We start from the raw sequence: 21220 nt of genomic DNA, 5'->3' as shown, positions 1-21220 counted from the left end.
AACATAGCAGCACCTTAATCAGTTCTCCAGCGGTTGCAGGTTCTGGTCAAAAGCACTTTACAAGGGAGTGGACTGGACTTGAAGCACACTTGAGTGGCATGCGGGGAAGTCCACTAACTAGTCAGTGATGACACCGTGAATAAAAAGACACGAATACATGCAAGTCGTAAACGACTTTACAGCACCCTGACTAATATGGTTTGGAAGAATTGCTCTGGATGAGATTCCTGCATGTTTGGACTTGACAGACATTCTACAAAAGATTTGATTTCCACTGCAGCCCCCTTACAATTTATTGGTAGGGGATGGAGCCAAAACGAAAAGAACATTGCCGTTAGAACACTATGGCAGCAGTGGGATTCGAACCCACGCCTCCGAAGAGACTGGAGCCTTAATCCAGCACCTTAGACCGCTCGGTCATGCTACCACTGCGACCAAGAACCCCATCGCAAAAATCTAGACAGTAAAAATTGAAAAAGTGCAACACAAACTAGATGCCCAGAACATTCAGTAATGCTCTTACTGTTGTAGAAGAACATGTTTAATACTTGCCTGAATGTTTTTGGATACAATAGCATCTGCCTGCCCTGGTTAAAATCTTATTGCAGCAATAGGGTTTCAACCCACATGTATGAGGAGCCTGGAGTCTGAACCCAGATCCGTAGACCACACAACCTAACACCTTACAATGCGGTGGACTTGAAGCACACTTGAGTGGCATGCGGGGAAGTCCACTAACCAGTCAGTAATGAGACTGTTAATAAAAGACATGAAACATCTGCACGTTATAAATGACTTTTGCAGAAGAATTTCTTTTATTTATGTATAATCACATTATTTGATTGTATAATACCTTGGTGCCACTGGATTTTAGCATGTCTCTCACACTCATACTGGTAACAGATGGTATGTCAGGAAGTTGGAGGGAAGCATTCACACACAAAGGACCCAGAGTGGGGGGGGAGTCTTTTGTCTCTTTCTCCACTGTAAGAGGTAGCAAGGAGTGTGAAACTTTCTTTGGGGGTGGGGGACCAAAGGTGTGAAAAGAGCTGTGTACTGCCTTTTGTTCCTGTAAGAGGTATTTAACTGAAGGCCATGCTAGGCTCAGTTAGGGACACTGCCCATTGTTTGCCCAGCGATGATGCATTCCCTCACCAAGCTTGGTGTCCGTTCTTCTTTTATTAAAGAATGCTAGCTACCGATCACCGCTTGTGTGCAGGCTTTATTGAATGGACAACCTCCACAACACTTAACAGCACCCTGACTAATGTGGTTTGGAAGAATTGCTCTTGATGACATTGCTGCATGTTTGCACTTGACGGACATTCTGTAACAGATTTGATTTCCACTGCATCCCGTAGAATTTATTGGTAAGGCATGGGACAAACACAAAAGAACCTGAAGGCTATGGCAGCAGTGGGATTCGAACCCACGCCCCGAAGAGACTGGAGCCTAAATCCAGCACCTTAGACCGCTCGGTCATGCTACCATCATGCGAGTAAGAAGCTCATTGCAAAAATCTAGACAGTAAAAATTGAAAAAGTGCAACACAAAATAGAACCCCAGAACATTCAGTAATGCTCTTACTGTTGTAGAAAAACATGTTTAATACTTTTTGGATACAAAAATATCTGCCTATTCTGGTTAAAATCTTATTGCAGCAATGGGATTTCAACCCACACGTGTGAGGAGACTGGACTCTTCACCCAGATCCGTAGACGACACAACCACACTACCGATACAGCAGCGAAATATTAGAGCTTGAAAATGTGCAATACAAAGTGGAACGAGTCTCCCCAACTTTATAAAGAGTACATGTACATAATACGCCAAACTGTTCATCAACCCTGACTAACAATGGGCTCTTGGCTCAGTTTCATCATTGTCGATATGCAACTTGTCATAACCACTGATCAACAGGCAGGATTACCATTCACAGAGAGTCAAGGAATGAGAGTCAAGCATTGTAAGATGGTGAAAGATGTACCCTTAATTCCCCTCCCTTGGTTTAAAGATGGTCGTTTGCTTTCCACCTAGACTCCCCTGCTTGTCCAGGATGTGTACATCTTCATCATTGAAAGTTACTGGACTGTAGAGTCCTGATCTGAACAGTTGGCTGTTTTATACCATGTGCTTAGCCAGAGGTTTGTTGCTTTGCCTGATGGTTGACTTCAGCCAGGATTAGCGCAAAGAACACATTGGCTTTGGGCCACATTAAAGACATGTTCCCATACCGGGAGTTGAACCCGGACCGCCTGGGTGAAAACCAGGAATCCTAACCGCTAGACCATATGGGACTGGTTAAGTAGTGCGCCACTGTCACTGCCGTGTTCCTGGGTGAGAACCAGGAATTCTAATCGCTAGACTATATGGGAGTGCTCCACTGTCATGAAGTCAAGGACAGTCTTCTCACTCTGCAGCCTTGGTGAGACCAACATAGCAGCACCTTAATCAGTTCTCCAGCGGTTGCAGGTTCTGGTCAAAAGCACTTTACAAGGGAGTGGACTGGACTTGAAGCACACTTGAGTGGCATGCGGGAAGTCCACTAACTAGTCAGTGATGACACCGTGAATAAAAAGACACGAATACATGCAAGTCGTAAACGACTTTACAGCACCCTGACTAATATGGTTTGGAAGAATTGCTCTGGATGAGATTCCTGCATGTTTGGACTTGACAGACATTCTACAAAAGATTTGATTTCCACTGCAGCCCTTACAATTTATTGGTAGGGATGGAGCCAAAACGAAAAGAACATTGCCGTTAGAACACTATGGCAGCAGTGGGACTCAAACCCACGCCTCCGAAGAGACTGGAGCCTTAATCCAGCACCTTAGACCGCTCGGTCATGCTACCACTGCGACCAAGAACCCCATCGCAAAAAATCTAGACAGTAAAAATTGAAAAAGTGCAACACAAACTAGATGCCCAGAACATTCAGTAATGCTCTTACTGTTGTAGAAGAACATGTTTAATACTTGCCTGAATGTTTTTGGATACAATAGCATCTGCCTGCCCTGGTTAAAATCTTATTGCAGCAATAGGGTTTCAACCCACATGTATGAGGAGCCTGGAGTCTGAACCCAGATCCGTAGACCACACAACCTAACACCTTACAATGCGGTGGACTTGAAGCACACTTGAGTGGCATGCGGGAAGTCCACTACCCAGTCAGTAATGAGACTGTTAATAAAAGACATGAAACATCTGCACGTTATAAATGACTTTTGCAGAAGAATTTCTTTTATTTATGTATAATCACATTATTTGATTGTATAATACCTTGGTGCCACTGGATTTTAGCATGTCTCTCACACTCATACTGGTAACAGATGGTATGTCAGGAAGTTGGAGGAAGCATTCACACACAAAGGACCCAGAGTGGGTGGGGGGAGTCTTTGTCTCTTTCTCCACTGTAAGAGGTAGCAAGGGAGTGTGAAACTTTCTTTGGGGTGGGGGGACCAAAGGTGTGAAAAGAGCTGTGTACTGCCTTTTGTTCCTGTAAGAGGTATTTAACTGAAGGCCATGCTAGGCTCAGTTAGGGACACTGCCCATTGTTTGCCCCAGCGATGATGCATTCCCTCACCAAGCTTGGTGTCCGTTCTTCTTTTATTAAAGAATGCTAGCTACCGATCACCGCTTGTGTGCAGGCTTTATTGAATGGACAACCTCCACAACACTTAACAGCACCCTGACTAATGTGGTTTGGAAGAATTGCTCTTGATGACATTGCTGCATGTTTGCACTTGACGGACATTCTGTAACAGATTTGATTTCCACTGCATCCCGTAGAATTTATTGGTAAGGCATGGGACAAACACAAAAGAACCTGAAGGCTATGGCAGCAGTGGGATTCGAACCCACGCCCCGAAGAGACTGGAGCCTAAATCCAGCACCTTAGACCGCTCGGTCATGCTACCATCATGAGTAAGAAGCTCATTGCAAAAATCTAGACAGTAAAAATTGAAAAAGTGCAACACAAAATAGAACCCCAGAACATTCAGTAATGCTCTTACTGTTGTAGAAAACATGTTTAATACTTTTGGATACAAAAATATCTGCCTATTCTGGTTAAAATCTTATTGCAGCAATGGGATTTCAACCCACACGTGTGAGGAGACTGGACTCTTCACCCAGATCCGTGAGACGACACAACCACACTACCGATACAGCAGCGAAATATTAGAGCTTGAAAATGTGCAATACAAAGTGGAACGAGTCTCCCCAACTTTATAAAGAGTACATGTACATAATACGCCAAACTGTTCATCAACCCTGACTAACAATGGGCTCTTGGCTCAGTTTCATCATTGTCGATATGCAACTTGTCATAACCACTGATCAACAGGCAGGATTACCATTCACAGAGAGTCAAGGAATGAGAGTCAAGCATTGTAAGATGGTGAAAGATGTACCCTTAATTCCCCTCCCTTGGTTTAAAGATGGTCGTTTGCTTTCCACCTAGACTCCCCTGCTTGTCCAGGATGTGTACATCTTCATCATTGAAAGTTACTGGACTGTAGAGTCCTGATCTGAACAGTTGGCTGTTTTATACCATGTGCTTAGCCAGAGGTTTGTTGCTTTGCCTGATGGTTGACTTCAGCCAGGATTAGCGCAAAGAACACATTGGCTTTGGGCCACATTAAAGACATGTTCCCATACCGGGAGTTGAACCCGGACCGCCTGGGTGAAAACCAGGAATCCTAACCGCTAGACCATATGGGACTGGTTAAGTAGTGCGCCACTGTCACTGCCGTGTTCCTGGGTGAGAACCAGGAATTCTAATCGCTAGACTATATGGGAGTGCTCCACTGTCATGAAGTCAAGGACAGTCTTCTCACTCTGCAGCCTTGGTGAGACCAACATAGCAGCACCTTAATCAGTTCTCCAGCGGTTGCAGGTTCTGGTCAAAAGCACTTTACAAGGGAGTGGACTGGACTTGAAGCACACTTGAGTGGCATGCGGGAAGTCCACTAACTAGTCAGTGATGACACCGTGAATAAAAGACACGAATACATGCAAGTCGTAAACGACTTTACAGCACCCTGACTAATATGGTTTGGAAGAATTGCTCTGGATGAGATTCCTGCATGTTTGGACTTGACAGACATTCTACAAAGATTTGATTTCCACTGCAGCCCTTACAATTTATTGGTAGGGGATGGAGCCAAAACGAAAAAAGAACATTGCCGTTAGAACACTATGGCAGCAGTGGGACTCGAACCCACGCCTCCGAAGAGACTGGAGCCTTAATCCAGCACCTTAGACCGCTCGGTCATGCTACCACTGCGACCAAGAACCCCATCGCAAAAATCTAGACAGTAAAATTGAAAAAGTGCAACACAAACTAGATGCCCAGAACATTCAGTAATGCTCTTACTGTTGTAGAAGAACATGTTTAATACTTGCCTGAATGTTTTTGGATACAATAGCATCTGCCTGCCCTGGTTAAAATCTTATTGCAGCAATAGGGTTTCAACCCACATGTATGAGGAGCCTGGAGTCTGAACCCAGATCCGTAGACCACACAACCTAACACCTTACAATGCGGTGGACTTGAAGCACACTTGAGTGGCATGCGGGAAGTCCACTACCCAGTCAGTAATGAGACTGTTAATAAAAGACATGAAACATCTGCACGTTATAAATGACTTTTGCAGAAGAATTTCTTTTATTTATGTATAATCACATTATTTGATTGTATAATACCTTGGTGCCACTGGATTTTAGCATGTCTCTCACACTCATACTGGTAACAGATGGTATGTCAGGAAGTTGGAGGGAAGCATTCACACACAAAGGACCCAGAGTGGGTGGGGGGGGGGAGTCTTTTGTCTCTTTCTCCACTGTAAGAGGTAGCAAGGGAGTGTGAAACTTTCTTTGGGGGTGGGGGGGACCAAAGGTGTGAAAAGAGCTGTGTACTGCCTTTTGTTCCTGTAAGAGGTATTTAACTGAAGGCCATGCTAGGCTCAGTTAGGGACACTGCCCATTGTTTGCCCCGCGATGATGCATTCCCTCACCAAGCTTGGTGTCCGTTCTTCTTTTTATTAAAGAATGCTAGCTACCGATCACCGCTTGTGTGCAGGCTTTATTGAATGGACAACCTCCACAACACTTAACAGCACCCTGACTAATGTGGTTTGGAAGAATTGCTCTTGATGACATTGCTGCATGTTTGCACTTGACGGACATTCTGTAACAGATTTGATTTCCACTGCATCCCGTAGAATTTATTGGTAAGGCATGGGACAAACACAAAAAGAACCTGAAGGCTATGGCAGCAGTGGGATTCGAACCCACGCCCCCGAAGAGACTGGAGCCTAAATCCAGCACCTTAGACCGCTCGGTCATGCTACCATCGCGAGTAAGAAGCTCATTGCAAAAATCTAGACAGTAAAAATTGAAAAAGTGCAACACAAAATAGAACCCCAGAACATTCAGTAATGCTCTTACTGTTGTAGAAAACATGTTTAATACTTTTGGATACAAAAATATCTGCCTATTCTGGTTAAAATCTTATTGCAGCAATGGGATTTCAACCCACACGTGTGAGGAGACTGGACTCTTCACCCAGATCCGTGAGACGACACAACCACACTACCGATACAGCAGCGAAATATTAGAGCTTGAAAATGTGCAATACAAAGTGGAACGAGTCTCCCCAACTTTATAAAGAGTACATGTACATAATACGCCAAACTGTTCATCAACCCTGACTAACAATGGGCTCTTGGCTCAGTTTCATCATTGTCGATATGCAACTTGTCATAACCACTGATCAACAGGCAGGATTACCATTCACAGAGAGTCAAGGAATGAGAGTCAAGCATTGTAAGATGGTGAAAGATGTACCCTTAATTCCCCCCTCCTTGGTTTAAAGATGGTCGTTTGCTTTCCACCTAGACTCCCCTGCTTGTCCAGGATGTGTACATCTTCATCATTGAAAGTTACTGGACTGTAGAGTCCTGATCTGAACAGTTGGCTGTTTTATACCATGTGCTTAGCCAGAGGTTTGTTGCTTTGCCTGATGGTTGACTTCAGCCAGGATTAGCGCAAAGAACACATTGGCTTTGGGCCACATTAAAGACATGTTCCCATACCGGGAGTTGAACCCGGACCGCCTGGGTGAAAACCAGGAATCCTAACCGCTAGACCATATGGGACTGGTTAAGTAGTGCGCCACTGTCACTGCCGTGTTCCTGGGTGAGAACCAGGAATTCTAATCGCTAGACTATATGGGAGTGCTCCACTGTCATGAAGTCAAGGACAGTCTTCTCACTCTGCAGCCTTGGTGAGACCAACATAGCAGCACCTTAATCAGTTCTCCAGCGGTTGCAGGTTCTGGTCAAAAGCACTTTACAAGGGAGTGGACTGGACTTGAAGCACACTTGAGTGGCATGCGGGGAAGTCCACTAACTAGTCAGTGATGACACCGTGAATAAAAAGACACGAAATACATGCAAGTCGTAAACGACTTTACAGCACCCTGACTAATATGGTTTGGAAGAATTGCTCTGGATGAGATTCCTGCATGTTTGGACTTGACAGACATTCTACAAAAGATTTGATTTCCACTGCAGCCCTTACAATTTATTGGTAGGGGATGGAGACAAAACGAAAAGAACATTGCCGTTAGAACACTATGGCAGCAGTGGGACTCGAACCCACGCCTCCGAAGAGACTGGAGCCTTAATCCAGCACCTTAGACCGCTCGGTCATGCTACCACTGCGACCAAGAACCCCATCGCAAAAAAATCTAGACAGTAAAAATTGAAAAAGTGCAACACAAACTAGATGCCCAGAACATTCAGTAATGCTCTTACTGTTGTAGAAGAACATGTTTAATACTTGCCTGAATGTTTTTGGATACAATAGCATCTGCCTGCCCTGGTTAAAATCTTATTGCAGCAATAGGGTTTCAACCCACATGTATGAGGAGCCTGGAGTCTGAACCCAGATCCGTAGACCACACAACCTAACACCTTACAATGCGGTGGACTTGAAGCACACTTGAGTGGCATGCGGGAAGTCCACTACCCAGTCAGTAATGAGACTGTTAATAAAAAGACATGAAACATCTGCACGTTATAAATGACTTTTGCAGAAGAATTTCTTTTATTTATGTATAATCACATTATTTGATTGTATAATACCTTGGTGCCACTGGATTTTAGCATGTCTCTCACACTCATACTGGTAACAGATGGTATGTCAGGAAGTTGGAGGAAGCATTCACACACAAAGGACCCAGAGTGGGGGTCTTTTTGTCTCTTTCTCCACTGTAAGAGGTAGCAAGGAGTGTGAAACTTTCTTTGGGGTGGGGGGGACCAAGGTGTGAAAAAGAGCTGTGTACTGCCTTTTGTTCCTGTAAGAGGTATTTAACTGAAGGCCATGCTAGGCTCAGTTAGGGACACTGCCCATTGTTTGCCCAGCGATGATGCATTCCCTCACCAAGCTTGGTGTCCGTTCTTCTTTTATTAAAGAATGCTAGCTACCGATCACCGCTTGTGTGCAGGCTTTATTGAATGGACAACCTCCACAACACTTAACAGCACCCTGACTAATGTGGTTTGGAAGAATTGCTCTTGATGACATTGCTGCATGTTTGCACTTGACGGACATTCTGTAACAGATTTGATTTCCACTGCATCCCGTAGAATTTATTGGTAAGGCATGGGACAAACACAAAAAGAACCTGAAGGCTATGGCAGCAGTGGGATTCGAACCCACGCCCCGAAGAGACTGGAGCCTAAATCCAGCACCTTAGACCGCTCGGTCATGCTACCATCGCGAGTAAGAAGCTCATTGCAAAAATCTAGACAGTAAAAATTGAAAAGTGCAACACAAAATAGAACCCCAGAACATTCAGTAATGCTCTCTTACTGTTGTAGAAAAACATGTTTAATACTTTTGGATACAAAAATATCTGCCTATTCTGGTTAAAATCTTATTGCAGCAATGGGATTTCAACCCACACGTGTGAGGAGACTGGACTCTTCACCCAGATCCGTGAGCGACACAACCACACTACCGATACAGCAGCGAAATATTAGAGCTTGAAAATGTGCAATACAAAGTGGAACGAGTCTCCCCAACTTTATAAAGAGTACATGTACATAATACGCCAAACTGTTCATCAACCCTGACTAACAATGGGCTCTTGGCTCAGTTTCATCATTGTCGATATGCAACTTGTCATAACCACTGATCAACAGGCAGGATTACCATTCACAGAGAGTCAAGGAATGAGAGTCAAGCATTGTAAGATGGTGAAAGATGTACCCTTAATTCCCCTCCCTTGGTTTAAAGATGGTCGTTTGCTTTCCACCTAGACTCCCCTGCTTGTCCAGGATGTGTACATCTTCATCATTGAAAGTTACTGGACTGTAGAGTCCTGATCTGAACAGTTGGCTGTTTTATACCATGTGCTTAGCCAGAGGTTTGTTGCTTTGCCTGATGGTTGACTTCAGCCAGGATTAGCGCAAAGAACACATTGGCTTTGGGCCACATTAAAGACATGTTCCCATACCGGGAGTTGAACCCGGACCGCCTGGGTGAAAACCAGGAATCCTAACCGCTAGACCATATGGGACTGGTTAAGTAGTGCGCCACTGTCACTGCCGTGTTCCTGGGTGAGAACCAGGAATTCTAATCGCTAGACTATATGGGAGTGCTCCACTGTCATGAAGTCAAGGACAGTCTTCTCACTCTGCAGCCTTGGTGAGACCAACATAGCAGCACCTTAATCAGTTCTCCAGCGGTTGCAGGTTCTGGTCAAAAGCACTTTACAAGGGAGTGGACTGGACTTGAAGCACACTTGAGTGGCATGCGGGGAAGTCCACTAACTAGTCAGTGATGACACCGTGAATAAAAAGACACGAAATACATGCAAGTCGTAAACGACTTTACAGCACCCTGACTAATATGGTTTGGAAGAATTGCTCTGGATGAGATTCCTGCATGTTTGGACTTGACAGACATTCTACAAAAGATTTGATTTCCACTGCAGCCCTTACAATTTATTGGTAGGGGATGGAGCCAAAACGAAAAGAACATTGCCGTTAGAACACTATGGCAGCAGTGGGACTCGAACCCACGCCTCCGAAGAGACTGGAGCCTTAATCCAGCACCTTAGACCGCTCGGTCATGCTACCACTGCGACCAAGAACCCCATCGCAAAAATCTAGACAGTAAAATTGAAAAAGTGCAACACAAACTAGATGCCCAGAACATTCAGTAATGCTCTTACTGTTGTAGAAGAACATGTTTAATACTTGCCTGAATGTTTTGGATACAATAGCATCTGCCTGCCCTGGTTAAAATCTTATTGCAGCAATAGGGTTTCAACCCACATGTATGAGGAGCCTGGAGTCTGAACCCAGATCCGTAGACCACACAACCTAACACCTTACAATGCGGTGGACTTGAAGCACACTTGAGTGGCATGCGGGGAAGTCCACTAACCAGTCAGTAATGAGACTGTTAATAAAAGACATGAAACATCTGCACGTTATAAATGACTTTTGCAGAAGAATTTCTTTTATTTATGTATAATCACATTATTTGATTGTATAATACCTTGGTGCCACTGGATTTTAGCATGTCTCTCACACTCATACTGGTAACAGATGGTATGTCAGGAAGTTGGAGGGAAGCATTCACACACAAAGGACCCAGAGTGGGGGGGAGTCTTTTGTCTCTTTCTCCACTGTAAGAGGTAGCAAGGGAGTGTGAAACTTTCTTTGGGGGTGGGGGGGACCAAAGGTGTGAAAAGAGCTGTGTACTGCCTTTTGTTCCTGTAAGAGGTATTTAACTGAAGGCCATGCTAGGCTCAGTTAGGGACACTGCCCATTGTTTGCCCAGCGATGATGCATTCCCTCACCAAGCTTGGTGTCTGTTCTTCTTTTATTATTAAAGAATGCTAGCTACCGATCACCGCTTGTGTGCAGGCTTTATTGAATGGACAACCTCCACAACACTTAACAGCACCCTGACTAATGTGGTTTGGAAGAATTGCTCTTGATGACATTGCTGCATGTTTGCACTTGACGGACATTCTGTAACAGATTTGATTTCCACTGCATCCCGTAGAATTTATTGGTAAGGCATGGGACAAACACAAAAAGAACCTGAAGGCTATGGCAGCAGTGGGATTCAACCCACGCCCCGAAGAGACTGGAGCCTAAATCCAGCACCTTAGACCGCTCGGTCATGCTACCATCATGAGTAAGAAGCTCATTGCAAAAATCTAGACAGTAAAAATTGAAAAAGTGCAACACAAAATAGAACCCCAGAACATTCAGTAATGCTCTTACTGTTGTAGAAAAACATGTTTAATACTTTTGGATACAAAAATATCTGCCTATTCTGGTTAAAATCTTATTGCAGCAATGGGATTTCAACCCACACGTGTGAGGAGACTGGACTCTTCACCCAGATCCGTGAGACGACACAACCACACTACCGATACAGCAGCGAAATATTAGAGCTTGAAAATGTGCAATACAAAGTGGAACGAGTCTCCCCAACTTTATAAAGAGTACATGTACATAATACGCCAAACTGTTCATCAACCCTGACTAACAATGGGCTCTTGGCTCAGTTTCATCATTGTCGATATGCAACTTGTCATAACCACTGATCAACAGGCAGGATTACCATTCACAGAGAGTCAAGGAATGAGAGTCAAGCATTGTAAGATGGTGAAAGATGTACCCTTAATTCCCCCTCCTTGGTTTAAAGATGGTCGTTTGCTTTCCACCTAGACTCCCCTGCTTGTCCAGGATGTGTACATCTTCATCATTGAAAGTTACTGGACTGTAGAGTCCTGATCTGAACAGTTGGCTGTTTTATACCATGTGCTTAGCCAGAGGTTTGTTGCTTTGCCTGATGGTTGACTTCAGCCAGGATTAGCGCAAAGAACACATTGGCTTTGGGCCACATTAAAGACATGTTCCCATACCGGGAGTTGAACCCGGACCGCCTGGGTGAAAACCAGGAATCCTAACCGCTAGACCATATGGGACTGGTTAGTAGTGCGCCACTGTCACTGCCGTGTTCCTGGGTGAGAACCAGGAATTCTAATCGCTAGACTATATGGGAGTGCTCCACTGTCATGAAGTCAAGGACAGTCTTCTCACTCTGCAGCCTTGGTGAGACCAACATAGCAGCACCTTAATCAGTTCTCCAGCGGTTGCAGGTTCTGGTCAAAAGCACTTTACAAGGGAGTGGACTGGACTTGAAGCACACTTGAGTGGCATGCGGGGAAGTCCACTAACTAGTCAGTGATGACACCGTGAATAAAAGACACGAAATACATGCAAGTCGTAAACGACTTTACAGCACCCTGACTAATATGGTTTGGAAGAATTGCTCTGGATGAGATTCCTGCATGTTTGGACTTGACAGACATTCTACAAAGATTTGATTTCCACTGCAGCCCTTACAATTTATTGGTAGGGGATGGAGCCAAAACGAAAAGAACATTGCCGTTAGAACACTATGGCAGCAGTGGGACTCGAACCCACGCCTCCGAAGAGACTGGAGCCTTAATCCAGCACCTTAGACCGCTCGGTCATGCTACCACTGCGACCAAGAACCCCATCGCAAAAAAATCTAGACAGTAAAAATTGAAAAAGTGCAACACAAACTAGATGCCCAGAACATTCAGTAATGCTCTTACTGTTGTAGAAGAACATGTTTAATACTTGCCTGAATGTTTTTGGATACAATAGCATCTGCCTGCCCTGGTTAAAATCTTATTGCAGCAATAGGGTTTCAACCCACATGTATGAGGAGCCTGGGTCTGAACCCAGATCCGTAGACCACACAACCTAACACCTTACAATGCGGTGGACTTGAAGCACACTTGAGTGGCATGCGGGGAAGTCCACTACCCAGTCAGTAATGAGACTGTTAATAAAAGACATGAAACATCTGCACGTTATAAATGACTTTTGCAGAAGAATTTCTTTTATTTATGTATAATCACATTATTTGATTGTATAATACCTTGGTGCCACTGGATTTTAGCATGTCTCTCACACTCATACTGGTAACAGATGGTATGTCAGGAAGTTGGAGGAAGCATTCACACACAAAGGACCCAGAGTGGGTGGGGTCTTTGTCTCTTTCTCCACTGTAAGAGGTAGCAAGGGAGTGTGAAACTTTCTTTGGGGTGGGGGGACCAAAGGTGTGAAAAGAGCTGTGTACTGCCTTTTGTTCCTGTAAGAGGTATTTAACTGAAGGCCATGCTAGGCTCAGTTAGGGACACTGCCCATTGTTTGCCCAGCGATGATGCATTCCCTCACCAAGCTTGGTGTCCGTTCTTCTTTTATTAAAGAATGCTAGCTACCGATCACCGCTTGTGTGCAGGCTTTATTGAATGGACAACCTCCACAACACTTAACAGCACCCTGACTAATGTGGTTTGGAAGAATTGCTCTTGATGACATTGCTGCATGTTTGCACTTGACGGACATTCTGTAACAGATTTGATTTCCACTGCATCCCGTAGAATTTATTGGTAAGGCATGGGACAAACACAAAAAGAACCTGAAGGCTATGGCAGCAGTGGGATTCGAACCCACGCCCCGAAGAGACTGGAGCCTAAATCCAGCACCTTAGACCGCTCGGTCATGCTACCATCGCGAGTAAGAAGCTCATTGCAAAAATCTAGACAGTAAAAATTGAAAAAGTGCAACACAAAATAGAACCCCAGAACATTCAGTAATGCTCTTACTGTTGTGAAAAACATGTTTAATACTTTTTGGATACAAAAATATCTGCCTATTCTGGTTAAAATCTTATTGCAGCAATGGGATTTCAACCCACACGTGTGAGGAGACTGGACTCTTCACCCAGATCCGTGAGCGACACAACCACACTACCGATACAGCAGCGAAATATTAGAGCTTGAAAATGTGCAATACAAAGTGGAACGAGTCTCCCCAACTTTATAAAGAGTACATGTACATAATACGCCAAACTGTTCATCAACCCTGACTAACAATGGGCTCTTGGCTCAGTTTCATCATTGTCGATATGCAACTTGTCATAACCACTGATCAACAGGCAGGATTACCATTCACAGAGAGTCAAGGAATGAGAGTCAAGCATTGTAAGATGGTGAAAGATGTACCCTTAATTCCCCTCCCTTGGTTTAAAGATGGTCGTTTGCTTTCCACCTAGACTCCCCTGCTTGTCCAGGATGTGTACATCTTCATCATTGAAAGTTACTGGACTGTAGAGTCCTGATCTGAACAGTTGGCTGTTTTATACCATGTGCTTAGCCAGAGGTTTGTTGCTTTGCCTGATGGTTGACTTCAGCCAGGATTAGCGCAAAGAACACATTGGCTTTGGGCCACATTAAAGACATGTTCCCATACCGGGAGTTGAACCCGGACCGCCTGGGTGAAAACCAGGAATCCTAACCGCTAGACCATATGGGACTGGTTAAGTAGTGCGCCACTGTCACTGCCGTGTTCCTGGGTGAGAACCAGGAATTCTAATCGCTAGACTATATGGGAGTGCTCCACTGTCATGAAGTCAAGGACAGTCTTCTCACTCTGCAGCCTTGGTGAGACCAACATAGCAGCACCTTAATCAGTTCTCCAGCGGTTGCAGGTTCTGGTCAAAAGCACTTTACAAGGGAGTGGACTGGACTTGAAGCACACTTGAGTGGCATGCGGGAAGTCCACTAACTAGTCAGTGATGACACCGTGAATAAAAAGACACGAAATACATGCAAGTCGTAAACGACTTTACAGCACCCTGACTAATATATGGTTTGGAAGAATTGCTCTGGATGAGATTCCTGCATGTTTGGACTTGACAGACATTCTACAAAGATTTGATTTCCACTGCAGCCCTTACAATTTATTGGTAGGGGATGGAGCCAAAACGAAAAGAACATTGCCGTTAGAACACTATGGCAGCAGTGGGACTCGAACCCACGCCTCCGAAGAGACTGGAGCCTTAATCCAGCACCTTAGACCGCTCGGTCATGCTACCACTGCGACCAAGAACCCCATCGCAAAAAATCTAGACAGTAAAAATTGAAAAAGTGCAACACAAACTAGATGCCCAGAACATTCAGTAATGCTCTTACTGTTGTAGAAGAACATGTTTAATACTTGCCTGAATGTTTTTGGATACAATAGCATCTGCCTGCCCTGGTTAAAATCTTATTGCAGCAATAGGGTTTCAACCCACATGTATGAGGAGCCTGGGTCTGAACCCAGATCCGTGAGACCACACAACCTAACACCTTACAATGCGGTGGACTTGAAGCACACTTGAGTGGCATGCGGGGGAAGTCCACTACCCAGTCAGTAATGAGACTGTTAATAAAAGACATGAAACATCTGCACGTTATAAATGACTTTTGCAGAAGAATTTCTTTTATTTATGTATAATCACATTATTTGATTGTATAATACCTTGGTGCCACTGGATTTTAGCATGTCTCTCACACTCATACTGGTAACAGATGGTATGTCAGGAAGTTGGAGGAAGCATTCACACACAAAGGACCCAGAGTGGGGGGGGAGTCTTTGTCTCTTTCTCCACTGTAAGAGGTAGCAAGGGAGTGTGAAACTTTCTTTGGGGGTGGGGGGACCAAAGGTGTGAAAAGAGCTGTGTACTGCCTTTTGTTCCTGTAAGAGGTATTTAACTGAAGGCCATGCTAGGCTCAGTTAGGGACACTGCCCATTGTTTGCCCAGCGATGATGCATTCCCTCACCAAGCTTGGTGTCCGTTCTTCTTTTATTAAAGAATGCTAGCTACCGATCACCGCTTGTGTGCAGGCTTTATTGAATGGACAACCTCCACAACACTTAACAGCACCCTGACTAATGTGGTTTGGAAGAATTGCTCTTGATGACATTGCTGCATGTTTGCACTTGACGGACATTCTGTAACAGATTTGATTTCCACTGCATCCCGTAGAATTTATTGGTAAGGCATGGGACAAACACAAAAAGAACCTGAAGGCTATGGCAGCAGTGGGATTCGAACCCACGCCCCCGAAGAGACTGGAGCCTAAATCCAGCACCTTAGACCGCTCGGTCATGCTACCATCATGAGTAAGAAGCTCATTGCAAAAATCTAGACAGTAAAAATTGAAAAAGTGCAACACAAAATAGAACCCCAGAACATTCAGTAATGCTCTTACTGTTGTAGAAAAACATGTTTAATACTTTTTGGATACAAAAATATCTGCCTATTCTGGTTAAAATCTTATTGCAGCAATGGGTTTCAACCCACACGTGTGAGGAGACTGGACTCTTCACCCAGATCCGTGAGCGACACAACCACACTACCGATACAGCAGCGAAATATTAGAGCTTGAAAATGTGCAATACAAAGTGGAGCGAGTCTCCCCAACTTTATAAAGAGTACATGTACATAATCGCCAAACTGTTCATCAACCCTGACTAACAATGGGCTCTTGGCTCAGTTTCATCATTGTCGATATGCAACTTGTCATAACCACTGATCAACAGGCAGGATTACCATTCACAGAGAGTCAAGGAATGAGAGTCAAGCATTGTAAGATGGTGAAAGATGTACCCTTAATTCCCCCTCCCTTGGTTTAAAGATGGTCGTTTGCTTTCCACCTAGACTCCCCTGCTTGTCCAGGATGTGTACATCTTCATCATTGAAAGTTACTGGACTGTAGAGTCCTGATCTGAACAGTTGGCTGTTTTATACCATGTGCTTAGCCAGAGGTTTGTTGCTTTGCCTGATGGTTGACTTCAGCCAGGATTAGCGCAAAAGAACACATTGGCTTTGGGCCACATTAAAGACATGTTCCCATACCGGGAGTTGAACCCGGACCGCCTGGGTGAAAACCAGGAATCTAACCGCTAGACCATATGGGACTGGTTAAGTAGTGCGCCACTGTCACTGCCGTGTTCCTGGGTGAGAACCAGGAATTCTAATCGCTAGACTATATGGGAGTGCTCCACTGTCATGAAGTCAGGGACAGTCTTCTCACTCTGCAGCCTTGGTGAGACCAACATAGCAGCACCTTAATCAGTTCTCCAGCGGTTGCAGGTTCTGGTCAAAAGCACTTTACAAGGGAGTGGACTGGACTTGAAGCACACTTGAGTGGCATGCGGGGAAGTCCACTAACTAGTCAGTGATGACACCGTGAATAAAAAAACACACGAAATACATGCAAGTCGTAAACGACTTTACAGCACCCTGACTAATATGGTTTGGAAGAATTGCTCTGGATGAGATTCCTGCATGTTTGGACTTGACAGACATTCTAAAAGATTTGATTTCCACTGCAGCCCTTACAATTTATTGGTAGGGGATGGAGCCAAAACGAAAAAGAACATTGCCGTTAGAACACTATGGCAGCAGTGGGACTCGAACCCACGCCTCCGAAGAGACTGGAGCCTTAATCCAGCACCTTAGACCGCTCGGTCATGCTACCACTGCGACCAAGAACCTCATCGCAAAAAAATCTAGACAGTAAAAATTGAAAAAGTGCAACACAAACTAGATGCCCAGAACATTCAGTAATGCTCTTACTGTTGTAGAAGAACATGTTTAATACTTGCCTGAATGTTTTGGATACAATAGCATCTGCCTGCCCTGGTTAAAATCTTATTGCAGCAATAGGGTTTCAACCCACATGTATGAGGAGCCTGGGTCTGAACCCAGATCCGTAGACCACACAACCTAACACCTTACAATGCGGTGGACTTGAAGCACACTTGAGTGGCATGCGGGGAAGTCCACTACCCAGTCAGTAATGAGACTGTTAATAAAAGACATGAAACATCTGCACGTTATAAATGACTTTTGCAGAAGAATTTCTTTTATTTATGTATAATCACATTATTTGATTGTATAATACCTTGGTGCCACTGGATTTTAGCATGTCTCTCACACTCATACTGGTAACAGATGGTATGTCAGGAAGTTGGAGGAAGCATTCACACACAAAGGACCCAGATTGGGGGAGTCTTTGTCTCTTTCTCCACTGTAAGAGGTAGCAAGGGAGTGTGAAACTTTCTTTGGGGTGGGGGGGGACAAAGGTGTGAAAAGAGCTGTGTACTGCCTTTTGTTCCTGTAAGAGGTATTTAACTGAAGGCCATGCTAGGCTCAGTTAGGGACACTGCCCATTGTTTGCCCAGATGATGCATTCCCTCACCAAGCTTGGTGTCTGTTCTTCTTTTATTAAAGAATGCTAGCTACCGATCACCGCTTGTGTGCAGGCTTTATTGAATGGACAACCTCCACAACACTTAACAGCACCCTGACTAATGTGGTTTGGAAGAATTGCTCTTGATGACATTGCTGCATGTTTGCACTTGACGGACATTCTGTAACAGATTTGATTTCCACTGCATCCCGTAGAATTTATTGGTAAGGCATGGGACAAACACAAAAAGAACCTGAAGGCTATGGCAGCAGTGGGATTCGAACCCACGCCCCAAAGAGACTGGAGCCTAAATCCAGCACCTTAGACCGCTCGGTCATGCTACCATCGCGAGTAAGAAGCTCATTGCAAAAATCTAGACAGTAAAAATTGAAAAAGTGCAACACAAAATAGAACCCCAGAACATTCAGTAATGCTCTTACTGTTGTAGAAAAACATGTTTAATACTTTTGGATACAAAAATATCTGCCTATTCTGGTTAAAATCTTATTGCAGCAATGGGTTTCAACCCACACGCGTGTGAGAGACTGGACTCTTCACCCAGATCCGTGAGCGACACAACCACACTACCGATACAGCAGCGAAATATTAGAGCTTGAAAATGTGCAATACAAAGTGGAACGAGTCTCCCCAACTTTATAAAGAGTACATGTACATAATACGCCAAACTGTTCATCAACCCTGACTAACAATGGGCTCTTGGCTCAGTTTCATCATTGTCGATATGCAACTTGTCATAACCACTGATCAACAGGCAGGATTACCATTCACAGAGAGTCAAGGAATGAGAGTCAAGCATTGTAAGATGGTGAAAGATGTACCCTTAATTCCCCCTCCTTGGTTTAAAGATGGTCGTTTGCTTTCCACCTAGACTCCCCTGCTTGTCCAGGATGTGTACATCTTCATCATTGAAAGTTACTGGACTGTAGAGTCCTGATCTGAACAGTTGGCTGTTTTATACCATGTGCTTAGCCAGAGGTTTGTTGCTTTGCCTGATGGTTGACTTCAGCCAGGATTAGCGCAAAAAAGAACACATTGGCTTTGGGCCACATTAAAGACATGTTCCCATACCGGGAGTTGAACCCGGACCGCCTGGGTGAAAACCAGGAATCTAACCGCTAGACCATATGGGACTGGTTAAGTAGTGCGCCACTGTCACTGCCGTGTTCCTGGGTGAGAACCAGGAATTCTAATCGCTAGACTATATGGGAGTGCTCCACTGTCATGAAGTCAAGGACAGTCTTCTCACTCTGCAGCCTTGGTGAGACCAACATAGCAGCACCTTAATCAGTTCTCCAGCGGTTGCAGGTTCTGGTCAAAAGCACTTTACAAGGGAGTGGACTGGACTTGAAGCACACTTGAGTGGCATGCGGGGAGTCCACTAACTAGTCAGTGATGACACCGTGAATAAAAAGACACGAAATACATGCAAGTCGTAAACGACTTTACAGCACCCTGACTAATATGGTTTGGAAGAATTGCTCTGGATGAGATTCCTGCATGTTTGGACTTGACAGACATTCTACAAAGATTTGATTTCCACTGCAGCCCTTACAATTTATTGGTAGGGGATGGAGCCAAAACGAAAAGAACATTGCCGTTAGAACACTATGGCAGCAGTGGGACTCGAACCCACGCCTCCGAAGAGACTGGAGCCTTAATCCAGCACCTTAGACCGCTCGGTCATGCTACCACTGCGACCAAGAACCCCATCGCAAAAATCTAGACAGTAAAAATTGAAAAAGTGCAACACAAACTAGATGCCCAGAACATTCAGTAATGCTCTTACTGTTGTAGAAGAACATGTTTAATACTTGCCTGAATGTTTTTGGATACAATAGCATCTGCCTGCCCTGGTTAAAATCTTATTGCAGCAATAGGGTTTCAACCCACATGTATGAGGAGCCTGGAGTCTGAACCCAGATCCGTAGACCACACAACCTAACACCTTACAATGCGGTGGACTTGAAGCACACTTGAGTGGCATGCGGGGAAGTCCACTACCCAGTCAGTAATGAGACTGTTAATAAAAGACATGAAACATCTGCACGTTATAAATGACTTTTGCAGAAGAATTTCTTTTATTTATGTATAATCACATTATTTGATTGTATAATACCTTGGTGCCACTGGATTTTAGCATGTCTCTCACACTCATACTGGTAACAGATGGTATGTCAGGAAGTTGGAGGGAAGCATTCACACACAAAGGACCCAGATTGGGGGGGGGAGTCTTTGTCTCTTTCTCCACTGTAAGAGGTAGCAAGGGAGTGTGAAACTTTCTTTGGGGTGGGGGGGACCAAAGGTGTGAAAAGAGCTGTGTACTGCCTTTTGTTCCTGTAAGAGGTATTTAACTGAAGGCCATGCTAGGCTCAGTTAGGGACACTGCCATTGTTTGCCCAGCGATGATGCATTCCCTCACCAAGCTTGGTGTCTGTTCTTCTTTTATTAAAGAATGCTAGCTACCGATCACCGCTTGTGTGCAGGCTTTATTGAATGGACAACCTCCACAACACTTAACAGCACCCTGACTAATGTGGTTTGGAAGAATTGCTCTTGATGACATTCCTGCATGTTTGCACTTGACGGACATTCTGTAACAGATTTGATTTCCACTGCATCCCGTAGAATTTATTGGTAAGGCATGGGACAAACACAAAAAGAACCTGAAGGCTATGGCAGCAGTGGGATTCGAACCCCGCCCCGAAGAGACTGGAGCCTAAATCCAGCACCTTAGACCGCTCGGTCATGCTACCATCGCATAGTAAGAAGCTCATTGCAAAAATCTAGACAGTAAAAATTGAAAAAGTGCAACACAAAATAGAACCCCAGAACATTCAGTAATGCTCTTACTGTTGTAGAAAACATGTTTAATACTTTTGGATACAAAAATATCTGCCTATTCTGGTTAAAATCTTATTGCAGCAATGGGTTTCAACCCACACGTGTGAGAGACTGGACTCTTCACCCAGATCCGTGAGCGACACAACCACACTACCGATACAGCAGCGAAATATTAGAGCTTGAAAATGTGCAATACAA

The 21220-nt window shown here is 44.5% G+C and overlaps 24 non-coding genes across 24 annotated transcripts; all 24 read right to left on the bottom strand.

Moving 5' to 3' along the window:
• Positions 1-345: 345 nt before the first annotated feature.
• trnal-aag lies at positions 346-427 on the bottom strand. The gene has a single exon. It is a non-coding gene; the product is annotated as a tRNA-Leu (tRNA).
• Positions 428-1408: 981 nt separating this feature from the next.
• trnal-uag lies at positions 1409-1489 on the bottom strand. The gene has a single exon. It is a non-coding gene; the product is annotated as a tRNA-Leu (tRNA).
• Positions 1490-2225: 736 nt separating this feature from the next.
• Positions 2226-2297, bottom strand: trnae-uuc. The gene has a single exon. It is a non-coding gene; the product is annotated as a tRNA-Glu (tRNA).
• Positions 2298-2774: 477 nt separating this feature from the next.
• Positions 2775-2856, bottom strand: trnal-aag. The gene has a single exon. It is a non-coding gene; the product is annotated as a tRNA-Leu (tRNA).
• Positions 2857-3839: 983 nt separating this feature from the next.
• Positions 3840-3920, bottom strand: trnal-uag. The gene has a single exon. It is a non-coding gene; the product is annotated as a tRNA-Leu (tRNA).
• Positions 3921-4653: 733 nt separating this feature from the next.
• Positions 4654-4725, bottom strand: trnae-uuc. Its single transcript has one exon. It is a non-coding gene; the product is annotated as a tRNA-Glu (tRNA).
• A 478-nt stretch (positions 4726-5203) lies between these two features.
• trnal-aag lies at positions 5204-5285 on the bottom strand. The gene has a single exon. It is a non-coding gene; the product is annotated as a tRNA-Leu (tRNA).
• A 990-nt stretch (positions 5286-6275) lies between these two features.
• trnal-uag lies at positions 6276-6357 on the bottom strand. The gene has a single exon. It is a non-coding gene; the product is annotated as a tRNA-Leu (tRNA).
• Positions 6358-7091: 734 nt separating this feature from the next.
• On the bottom strand, positions 7092-7163 carry trnae-uuc. The gene has a single exon. It is a non-coding gene; the product is annotated as a tRNA-Glu (tRNA).
• A 480-nt stretch (positions 7164-7643) lies between these two features.
• On the bottom strand, positions 7644-7725 carry trnal-aag. Its single transcript has one exon. It is a non-coding gene; the product is annotated as a tRNA-Leu (tRNA).
• A 980-nt stretch (positions 7726-8705) lies between these two features.
• trnal-uag lies at positions 8706-8786 on the bottom strand. Its single transcript has one exon. It is a non-coding gene; the product is annotated as a tRNA-Leu (tRNA).
• Positions 8787-9520: 734 nt separating this feature from the next.
• Positions 9521-9592, bottom strand: trnae-uuc. Its single transcript has one exon. It is a non-coding gene; the product is annotated as a tRNA-Glu (tRNA).
• Positions 9593-10072: 480 nt separating this feature from the next.
• Positions 10073-10154, bottom strand: trnal-aag. Its single transcript has one exon. It is a non-coding gene; the product is annotated as a tRNA-Leu (tRNA).
• Positions 10155-11953: 1799 nt separating this feature from the next.
• On the bottom strand, positions 11954-12025 carry trnae-uuc. The gene has a single exon. It is a non-coding gene; the product is annotated as a tRNA-Glu (tRNA).
• A 477-nt stretch (positions 12026-12502) lies between these two features.
• Positions 12503-12584, bottom strand: trnal-aag. The gene has a single exon. It is a non-coding gene; the product is annotated as a tRNA-Leu (tRNA).
• A 980-nt stretch (positions 12585-13564) lies between these two features.
• On the bottom strand, positions 13565-13645 carry trnal-uag. The gene has a single exon. It is a non-coding gene; the product is annotated as a tRNA-Leu (tRNA).
• A 733-nt stretch (positions 13646-14378) lies between these two features.
• trnae-uuc lies at positions 14379-14450 on the bottom strand. The gene has a single exon. It is a non-coding gene; the product is annotated as a tRNA-Glu (tRNA).
• A 480-nt stretch (positions 14451-14930) lies between these two features.
• Positions 14931-15012, bottom strand: trnal-aag. The gene has a single exon. It is a non-coding gene; the product is annotated as a tRNA-Leu (tRNA).
• Positions 15013-15996: 984 nt separating this feature from the next.
• On the bottom strand, positions 15997-16078 carry trnal-uag. The gene has a single exon. It is a non-coding gene; the product is annotated as a tRNA-Leu (tRNA).
• Positions 16079-16812: 734 nt separating this feature from the next.
• trnae-uuc lies at positions 16813-16883 on the bottom strand. Its single transcript has one exon. It is a non-coding gene; the product is annotated as a tRNA-Glu (tRNA).
• Positions 16884-17364: 481 nt separating this feature from the next.
• Positions 17365-17446, bottom strand: trnal-aag. Its single transcript has one exon. It is a non-coding gene; the product is annotated as a tRNA-Leu (tRNA).
• A 977-nt stretch (positions 17447-18423) lies between these two features.
• trnal-uag lies at positions 18424-18504 on the bottom strand. The gene has a single exon. It is a non-coding gene; the product is annotated as a tRNA-Leu (tRNA).
• Positions 18505-19240: 736 nt separating this feature from the next.
• trnae-uuc lies at positions 19241-19311 on the bottom strand. The gene has a single exon. It is a non-coding gene; the product is annotated as a tRNA-Glu (tRNA).
• A 478-nt stretch (positions 19312-19789) lies between these two features.
• On the bottom strand, positions 19790-19871 carry trnal-aag. Its single transcript has one exon. It is a non-coding gene; the product is annotated as a tRNA-Leu (tRNA).
• Positions 19872-21220: the final 1349 nt, after the last annotated feature.

The sequence above is a fragment of the Oreochromis aureus genome, linkage group 3 (assembly GCF_013358895.1).
Source record: "Oreochromis aureus strain Israel breed Guangdong linkage group 3, ZZ_aureus, whole genome shotgun sequence".
NCBI classification, from domain to species: domain Eukaryota; kingdom Metazoa; phylum Chordata; class Actinopteri; order Cichliformes; family Cichlidae; genus Oreochromis; species Oreochromis aureus.
This window is presented reverse-complemented; position numbering and strand designations above follow the sequence as displayed.